The following is a 10,224-nucleotide window of genomic DNA, read 5'->3' as shown; positions in this document are numbered from 1 at the left end:
CATGGGAGCAGACTTCATATGTTTCTATATAATATATATGACTGTGTGTTTTAATCTGTCTGTCAGTGTATTTATAGTTTTTCAGCAATGTTCTAACTTTAGAATTCTTCTAAGAAAATCACCCCTGATTCTAGTGCAGTTTGTACTGTGTATCCTGTCTTATGCATGGGATTCCACTGTCTCCTAAGTGAGGAATTTCCTCCCCTACTGAGGTAGTAGCAGAGTTAAAGGAACTGTGATTTCTAGGCCTTTGCTCTCCATGTGTTTGCATTTGGCTGTCAATCGCGATTTTCCCTTTCTTGAATTTTCATTGTTCAATTAGAATTTTTGAAAATAAGTGTTAATATGTTGTATTTGTCTCCCTAGAAACTTGATGTGTTTGTGCTTTTCAGTTTTCAATTTCTTAAAAATGTAAATGCACTCTTGTTTTAAGTAGTCCTTTTTCACTAGATATTTGTTTACCTCTTTATAGTTAAAATACATTTTTTCCAATGAATGAATCGGTGTGCATGTTTTAAAAGATACCTTACTTTTTATTTTCCTTATTATAACAATTATATTCATTCTAGAGAATTTAGAAAATAAGGATAAACACAGTAATAACTTAAAAATGGCCTCTAATCTCACCTAGAGATACAGTTGTAAAGTTTCAAATTGAGAATTACAAGTCCTCTCATGCTGTTCTTCTTTTTCAAGATCGTTTTGATTACTGAGACCCTCGAATTCCCATATGAATTATAACAGCAGCTAATCAGTTTTTGCAGAGGAGCCCACTGGGATTGTGATCGAGACCACGTAGAATATACGGATCACTCTGGGGAGCACTGCCATTCCAAGAGCACTGTCTTCTGATCCAGGAATGTACGTGGCGTGTCTGTCCAGGTATTTAGGTCTTCTTTAATTTTTTTTCAGCAATGCTTTGAGTTTACAGAATATTATTTTACTTTTTTTCTTTGCCTTTATACTGAGGACAAGTGTGCAAGGTACCGGGATCAGAAGTGTATTTTAGCCCCGCCCCTTGCTGCCAACATGGTCGCTGCGCTCTTGCTTTGCCTTGTGTACAATCTTGCACAAAATAGGACCTCAGTAACTCTCTCTTGAATGAATGATTATATGATTGAAGGATGATGCTTGAGAGTCCTTGTGATGATTTTTTCCTCCAGCCTTTCCCCAATTCTTAACTATGCCCTTTCTCTTCCTAAACTCCAGCCTGGTTTTCAACCTGCCTGTGACATTGATTTTCCCTGTCTGTAGACTCTTCCTTTCACTGGTTCACGATAATGTTACACGTGGGCTGTGGAAACTTGCTAGATGTCAAGAAAGAGCAAATCCATTGCATGCTAGTATTTTTACAGTGTGGTATTTTTTATCGATTGAAATTAAATCAGGCTGACCCCCTGAGCCCTCCCGTGAGCTCTTTTCACTTTCCTAAATCTGATACTGCTCTGGTTGCTACATGTGCCCTTCCCCCAGCCTTGGTTTTTGGGTTAAGTCATCATCAGTGGACCCCTTTCTTTAAAAGATGAAGAGAACATTGTCTCCTTCTCACTGGTTGGGGACTTGGATGAGATGAGATACCAGATAAAGAATGGAGCTCCACCTCATTCTGACCCCCGCTCTTTCCGTTCCGTTCTCCAGAGGAAAAGACTACAATTCAACAGTATAAAGATTGATTGTGAGCTAATGAGATAGACAAGACAACCGAAAATTTATTAAATATCCTTTCATGCCAGAAACAAATGTATTATACACACAAAAAGCACATAAAGCACGGTAGTACTGTGGTTACAAACATGGGTCTGAGATCGAGTCCTGCTCTGGAGTGACCAGTCCTGTGAGATGGAGAACTGGTAGGTCGGCTTAGGCTCTCCAGGACTGGTTTTCTGTCCTGCAGAGATGGGGCTCGCTAGGCTTCCCTCCCCCGTAGAGGTGCTGTGGGGTGTAACTGTCACGCGTGCACAACTGCTCGTTCCTCGTAAGTGCAGGATAGCATAGATTTTGCGGTGATGGCTTTATGACCGCCCCGTGTAGACTCTCAGTGCTTCAAAGGGATGCCTTGTGGTTTGGAGATGGGATTCTCATTTCTGTAAATACCCAAGGATTGTGGTATTGGGCCCTGCTGATTTGAATCTATTCTTTAGAAAGTACATATTGTAGATATATTTTTCAAGCATGTGTGCTTTATTTCTTTTATTATTTATAGTTCTACCCTCTCATCTCTTGGTGTGACTTTTCATGGAATCCAGGAAACAGTCCTAAGCTACCTGCCTCTTCACTCTTCTCCGTGGTGGTTTTCTTCCCTGACTAGAAGAGGGTTTTGCACAGGAAATTTTATTTGTTCCCCTTTTCCTGGAGTCTCTCTTTCGGTCTGCCCATCTCTCACCTGTTCATCTGTCCATTTATCTACCCACTCATTCTTCTGACTTGTTCCAAAAAGCATTTCAGGCAGCTTACAGAAGAACAGATACCAAATAAACAGGTTAGAAAATTGGGCCAAGTTCAAACTGTGAGGCTAGGAGGCGAGCCTGTGTGATGGTTGCAGCCATGAGACACAGGCCTCTGCCCTGTGACTTATAAGATCGACAGCATGATTTTACCTGTTGCTCCCAGCAGACACAGGGTAACACGGTTTGTGGGAGATGCTCACTGGCTGTGAAATAAATAAGTGGCTCAGGAGAAGCCCAACCTTTCCAGCTACAAAGGCTTAGGAGAATATTTTGAGTGTCTTCCAAAATCAGGGTATTGCATTGTTTCTTTTGTCAGAGTTCTACGTATAGTTGGTTACATTCTATACCTGGAAATTTCTCCAGAACTTCTTACCAAGTGAGTGCCATTGCTCGGGAATGGGGTGGTTCTGCTCATTGACGGGGGTTGGCCAGAAACCGAAAATGACAGCTTCAAAGGAGCCTGGGATTTGTCAGTTATGTTTTGTCAGTGCTGTAGATTTCAGGAAATGCTTTCACACTTTCTCTCCATCTGAGGCGGCAGCGTGCTCTCTTAGCAGCATCAGGAGCTCAGAGCCACGGGATGTTGGGGGCGGACTGCACTGCCTTCAAGACAGCCAAGCCAGTCACTGCAGGCGTGGTCCTTTCACATAGTGCATTTCATGTTCTATAGTAGAAGGTTTCAACAGGGAGTTAATTAACTGAGTTAACATTTAATAAATATGAAGCTTTGATGAAAAGTCTGTTATAGGCAGAATATAAGTTGTGAACACTTTGAAAAAGGTTTCATTACAGAAATTTCAGTAGGGAAGATAAACAGTTTATCTTATTTATGCCTCTCTTTTAAAGTAACACAGAAACAAGGCAGAAAAGGCAGAGGATGATTTCTGTTATTCCTCTCGGCTTGCAGGTGCCCTCACATCCAGTGGCATCCATCCAGACACCAACACTGACACTGGCCATGCTCAGAACTACCTCAGCCCTGAAGACACAAGTGACAAATAGAAGGGGGCCACGCCCTGTTACAGCAGGTGCTCTCACTTTGTGGGTCCTTATGTAACTGCGCGGTGTTAATCAGGATCGCCCGTTCTACATTGTGTGGCGCTGCTGCGGTGTCTCCTAGTTATTTGTTTCTGTAAGTACTCGTGTATTATTCTCCAATGTGTGTTACTACACATCTAAAAATGCTTTTTTCAGATGAAAAATAATGTATATTTAATATAATAAGTCTGAAAAAAGGGACAAAAGAGGCTATCCAGGTCCCACTACTCAGAAATAATAATGAACACTTTAACATCTACTTTCTGTTCTTTTCATCAGTGTGTATCAACTCTGTCATAAAAACCAGTGAGCACTCTGTGCCTGTTTACTGTGTGGAGACCTCCATTTTCCATTCGGCTTATTACATGATTTTCTACAATATTCTATCTCCCCTGGCATGATTTTTAACGACCAGTATAGCATTATGTCTTGTGGAGGCATTGTCCATTTTACTTCAGACTTAAATAAACTTTTAAATTCAAGTATACTTAACTGAAATACTGAAAAGAGAACTGTGGTGGTACCGAAAGGCCCCTACATCCCTTCCCCTTTTTTTCCTGAGAGTAAAAACTGCTGACAATGTGGTGTATATATTTCATGACCTTTATGCCTATGACATATATATATACCCATAAATACATACATACCTACATACAAACACGTATATGAAAAATCTATGTATATGTGTGTGTATATATGCTTTATTGAAAAATAAGACCATACTATATGTGTTCTGCAGCTCGCTTTATTCACTCAGGGGTATATCATAGACGTCCTCCCACTCCAGACTCACCCGGTCCTTTCAGATAGACTGGAGGGGTCTCCTGATGTGCAGGTGTGGTCTCTTGTGCAAGGACACCATTGGTGGGAGAGTGCTGTGGACAAGGCCCTGGGCCACGGGGAAACGCCGGCCCCCTCAGTGCCCACAACTCGCCGTGATTTACCGCATCATTGTCTTGATGGTGGACACTTAACTTTTCTCCATTTTCCACTGTCAGAAAGGATGTTTGACTGGCATCTTTCTTTAACAGACATTCCTGTGATCTTGTATGAGCATGCCTTTAGTTAAGTCTTCTGGAAATTTAGTCCCTGGATGTGACATTTACGTTCATCACAGGCTACTTTCAAGTGACTAGAAATTCCTTCTCCAGTGTGGAATGAAAAATGGAGAATTACTTATGTAACCAATTCTCTATTGCTGGATATGATTTCACTTCAGCTTTTCTTCCCACCAGTGTAAACACTACATCTATTTGAACTGATTTTTTTTCTAAACGAAACGATTCCTAGAAGTGGGGTTGAATCAGTGTGTACACACGTTTTCAGAGTTTACATATCCATTGACATGTCATCCTCCAAAAAGGTCGCTCACAGTTTTTTCTCCCACAGATGGACATTAGCTACAATATCTTTTAAAAATATTTACCAATAAGATGAGCAAAAGTGCTTTTTCATTGTTTTAGTTTTCATTTGATGACCAGTGAGGTATTGAGCATTTTTCACTGATTAGCCATCTGACTTTTGAAAAGTGAATGATCCATTTTGTCCTTTGCACAAATTTAAGTGAGGAAGCTTCTTTTTGCTTTGTGACAGCTCTTTGTATGTTATGAACATTAATCTCTTGTCTTCATCAACATCTATCACAGAGTTTTTCCTTGTCATTTCTTTCGTTTCATTTTGTTCAGTAGGTTTATATTTGTTGTGGCTCAAAATATTCTTAAGATAGTAAATGTCTTCCTTTTGGGTTTTATCTTTGTTATTATTCTTAGAAATACTTTCTTATAATGGTATAAATCTCTTATGTAGGTTTATTTAATGTCTAAGATGGAGATGATAATAGTACTTGTTATAGTGAGGAGAAGTTGAATTAATGTGAGCAAAGAGTTGTATTTGCTGTTATTAGTATTTTAATATTTAAACCACTATCTGTAATTTTTTTTGTGGTCATTATGACAGGAATAGAATTTGTTCTTTCCAGGTGATTCTCTGATTGTCCCAGGACAATTATTGAATTCACAATTTGCTCTTTGATTTGAAATCCCACATGCACAAAATACTTATGTACACTAGAGTCTCTTTTGGAGCTCATGCTATATTTCTGTCAATCATACTTCCTTACTCCAGTGCCATATCTTACATATTGTAAAAATTAATTATTATCTGACAGTGCGATTTTTTTTGTTCTTTTCTTCCATCCCAAACTTTCTTGGCTATTATTATGACTTTATTATTCCTGAAGAATTCTAAAATATTTTGTTCAAGTTAAAAAAAAGTCAGATAAGAGTATTCATGGGATTTTTATTAAGTTTTGAATTATTTTTAGGAGAACTTCCATATTTACAAAACTGTTTTCCTCCATGCAATATGTTGATGTCTCTACATTCACACCTCTTATTTACCCCTCAGTACAGTCCTGTAGTTTTCTCCATGTACAACATGGGCATTAATTTTGAGTTTATTCCAGATTATTGTTGATGTTTTTCTTAATTTTGTAAGTGAGAATTTTTTGCTATTATATTTTTTAACTGTTTAAACTGACACCTAGGAAGGCAGATTCGGTTTGTAAATACTCACTTTGTAACAAATCATTTAAAATTGTAAGTATTAAGAAATTGTTCCAGGATCCTTTCTTTTGTGTTTTTAAATATTTGTTTCCAATATTATCAAAATGGTCATAGCTAAGAAGTATAGGTGTGGAGACTGATGGAGAGAGGTAGTGTGGCTCATGTACAAACTGTGAGCACTTTCATGGCTGCCTTTAGGCTGGAGAAGCCCCAGAAGAGCCAAGGTTAGACCAGGGGTGGCTTTGTATGCACTTGAAAGCCAGCTTCCCTACCTGTATGTTGAAGCCTGGTGGGCGTGGCAGGTAGATGATCAAGGTCTGATCAAGGTCATTGGCTGCACAGAGCGCTGTGTCTGTGAGAACTGGAGTCCATCGCCATGGGAAATGCTTGGTGCCAGGAACACTGCAGGGGAGCTGGGGAGTCTGTTTGTTAAGGATTTTCCAGTCCTGGGAGTTGGAAGATCAGACTCTGCATTCAGATCTGAGTTTGAATTCATCCTCTCTTGTTTACTGGTCCTCTGACTTTTGTCAAGTTATCTACCCTCTTTGAACTCCTATTTTCTTATCTCTCAAAATAGGAGAATTACGGCCTGCTGCTAGAGTGTTTGACCAGGATAAATGATTTGTTTCTATAAGATGCCACGTACAGTCACAAGCTCAGTGAGAAATGGGCTGTCACCTCTTCATCTGCAACTCAGTGCTCGACAGGACATCGGGGCAAAGCCAGTCCGTAATTTGTTTGTGATGCAAGTAGGAACAAAATTAATGTCTTGCCTTTCACTTGCAGTATTCTTACTCCTTTGCTTCATTTACTTCTTTCCTTCTTTCCTTTCCCCTCCTCCACCAAAAGATCCTGAGACTCTCTCAGAACACTAGATTCAAATTACTTTAAAGGGTGTCTCATCCTCATGAAATGACAGTAACTTAAAAAAAATCTGTACAGATCCCATACGTCATTGTATTTGATTTACACACACACACGCACACCCACCCACACACACAATCAGACTACCTACCACTTGCTGAGGGAGAAGGACCAATTTTCCTGAGTTTTCATTCACTGAGCGTGAGAGCAAAGTCTCTTACGCAGACTTTCACCTTGCTTAGTGCATGGTGTTTTTAATTGGATTTCTGCTTTGTGGCCATAGAACTATTCTTATAGAAGAGAGGATGTGGAGACATAGATATTCTGCTGAGATATTGGTGTCAAAATATTTGAGTTAGAAAGGACTTAGGACAGCATAGAGTCGTAACATTTTATGGGTGAGAATCCATGATGGTGTAACTTGGACAAGAACCCGGGTCTTCTGTCTTCGTGTCCACGTGGATGAAGAGGCAACAGGGCGGGAGATGGCAGGGATCCTTCTTGCTTGAGTTCCAGGGTCTTGCTAGTTTTCATTGCTCAGCTGTCTTTAGTTTAGGTCTGTGTGGCCTCTCATGGGAAGGTCACTCTGTCCTGAAAGACTGAGTTTCTAATCAGCAAAAAGCCCTGGACCCACTCATATTTCCCAGAGTTTTTCTGCTGTCCTGCTGACAGTTTATATAAATGATACCTAAGAAACTACTGGATATAAAATCCTTATTGTTATCATTTGCCCTCAAATTCCATAGGAATGGGGTGCTGTCTCAGGCTGTCTAAGGCTAGATCTGAACAAAGACAGGGTGATAGGCTGTGCTGCTGGACCCTCCCCAGTCGAATGGGATTTCCACCTTAGTTTTTAGAATCAGACAGATGAGTTTAAATCTTGCCTTTACCAGTTATTAGCTTTGTGAACTTGGGGAAGAAACTGTACTTGTTTGTGTCCAATTTTCTTTATCTGTAAATAAGTTCAGTATTTATTTTAGGGTTTTTGTTTTAGAATTGAATGAGCTAATTTCCTCATTTATACCTAAAATACTGATCACGTGGTTCTATGCTGGTGCCTTGGTAGAAGATTACTAAGGGACTCAGCAGTGAGAATGCAGGTGGGGGACTCCTGGATCATAGAGCTTATATTCCAGGATATGCTTGTAAAAAACTGGATGTGCAGTGGATTTTTAGTAAATGTCCATTCCTTTCCTTATCCACATTGATTGTGTAGATATCTTTGTACAATATATGAACAATTTTTTATTGCAATTTAAATATCTTTGTAGTATTTAAATTATGTAGCTATAACAAAATACGTGAAATAAAATGATTTGTCTTTTATTTTCTTTTCAATATGCAAAACAAAATAAAATAGAAAAGAAAAAAGGTTTTGAAGGAGTAGAAATAATTTTATTTCTGTGGAATCAATTCCCTATGTTAGGTTTTTTATTTGTGTTGTTAAACAGCATATAAAATTGATAGGTTGTGACTTCAGTGTTGATAGCTAGGTGAGTGTAGTTTCTTTTTGTGGTTGTCTTTGATGAATTATTTGAACTAGATCATAAATGATGTGCATGTTACATATTGGAAACGAGGAAAGAGTGGAGACATACTACCTCCAATGCAGTCATCTTGTTACCAAGTCGAAACTCGTACTGCTTGCTGTATGACAGGCCAATAAATCGGGAGATTGAGGTGTTGGAGCAAGGAATAGTGACTTTATTTGAAAAGCTGGCAGACCCAGAAAATGGCTGAATGACATGCTGGAGAACCGTCTCCCCCAAGTCAGAAATCAGTCCGCTTTTATACTAAAAAGGGGCGGGGATGTGGTTGGTTGTTGCAAACTTCTTGCGGTATGAATTGTTTCTCCTTGGAATTCTTTGTTCTTGCAGCTGTCCACGTGGGTCAAATCATGGTGCCCCTCTAAAACTTCCAAAAAAACCCAAAGTTGATTTTCTATTTTGCAACTTGCCATCTCAATATAAGTGCAGAAGAGTTAACATCGTGAAAGATCAGAGCCCGGAGAATAGGCTCTCCTGGATATTTCAGGCTAAAGGCAACTTTCTTTTACAAAAGGTACAGAGCTACCAAGTCTGAGCCTAGAAAACAGCAAAGGTTTAAAGCCAAATGAACAGATCTAACATGCAGTCAAATTTATTCTTTTCTATTACAATTTCTTTTTCCACCACATAAATAATTTTAGTAAGATACATGAGCAATTTTTTTTAGTTTTGCTTCTTAGTAACGGATAAGTGGGCCAAATACATTTATGAGAGCAGGGATGCTGTGTGGGCATTGGGGTCACAGCAAACTCTTGTTGGGGGTGGTCGACTCTGCAACATGTCTGATGCCCCGTGGGTGTTGGTGAGGGACCCCATAACCAGGGGCTCTCTTCAGGAACCAGCATATGGGCATTGACCTCTGGAGACCTTTTTCAGCTGCCGGAAACTTTTTCAGATAATGTGACTGAAAAACCACTTCAGCTGGTGATAATTAGGGAATAAAGGAAGAGGAAAAGGGCTTGGATTAGATTAGAAGAGAAGGACAGAATATCAGGGAATCTGGGGGCTTGGCAGTGGGTCCTTGGGAGAGAGGGGAGCAGAGGTGGGGAGGGGGCCGGCTCTGGAACCAGCTCCTGCACCTGTCCCAGGGCCCAAGTCACACAGCTTTAAATTGGCCCAGGACGCTTTCCTGTCTGGATGTCACCCTGGGCAGAACCTTGAGAATCGAAGGTAAGGGGTGGGCAGCACTCACCTAGGGGATCACTGAGGACTTCGTTCAAGTCCACGGTGCCTTTTCTGGTCATGTGTGTTCACTTGCCCTTTATCTTAGGATCTGAGGAGCAGGAGCAAGGAACGCAGGGAGAGATTCAGGAAGACATCTGACTGTGTTAAGAGACGACAGTCACAGCCACACGGGGAGCAAGGACACTTGCAGCAAAGTAAAACGACTTCACTATTGCATCAGAGCTGCAGGTGTGAGAGAGCCTAAGCCTGTCTCAGAGTGCAGGGGACAAGTGGAAAGGAATGGTAAATTTCCACTGACAGTTGAAATTTTGTTAAATAGCCTGCTACTGTTGCTTGTATCACTTGAATGAATGCAGGCATATTTCTATGGGCATTTATATGTTCACTCAAACCCACCAGCCACTCTTGCCCCCATCGGGGATGGGCTTTCTCAAGCACAGTGTACCTCCTGCTTGGGTGGGCCATGCTGCGGGTCCTCGCCTGGGGCCGGGCTGCTACAGGGCACTGAGTCCCCGAGGCACGGCCTGCGAGACACGACAGGAACACCTCTGCTCTTGACTGAGGGCCTCCGTTTCCCCC

At 40.7% G+C, this 10,224-nt stretch overlaps 1 long non-coding RNA gene across 3 annotated transcripts; it reads left to right on the top strand.

Moving 5' to 3' along the window:
* The first annotated feature begins 689 nt into the window (after positions 1-689).
* On the top strand, positions 690-10,223 carry LOC141574270 (uncharacterized). Of its 3 annotated transcripts, XR_012501182.1 has the most exons (5): positions 690-882; positions 3,355-3,579; positions 6,627-6,798; positions 8,791-8,974; positions 9,731-10,223. It is a non-coding gene; the product is annotated as an uncharacterized LOC141574270 (long non-coding RNA). The 3 variants fall into 3 exon arrangements; XR_012501181.1 differs by lacking the exon at positions 6,627-6,798 and having other exon boundaries at positions 9,731-10,220; XR_012501183.1 differs by lacking the exons at positions 6,627-6,798; positions 8,791-8,974 and having other exon boundaries at positions 692-882; positions 9,731-10,217.
* Position 10,224: the final 1 nt, after the last annotated feature.

The sequence above is a fragment of the Camelus bactrianus genome, chromosome 20 (assembly GCF_048773025.1).
Source record: "Camelus bactrianus isolate YW-2024 breed Bactrian camel chromosome 20, ASM4877302v1, whole genome shotgun sequence".
NCBI classification, from domain to species: Eukaryota; Metazoa; Chordata; class Mammalia; order Artiodactyla; family Camelidae; genus Camelus; species Camelus bactrianus.
Note: the sequence above shows the minus strand (reverse complement) of the source record. Positions and strands in the feature narration are given on the sequence as shown.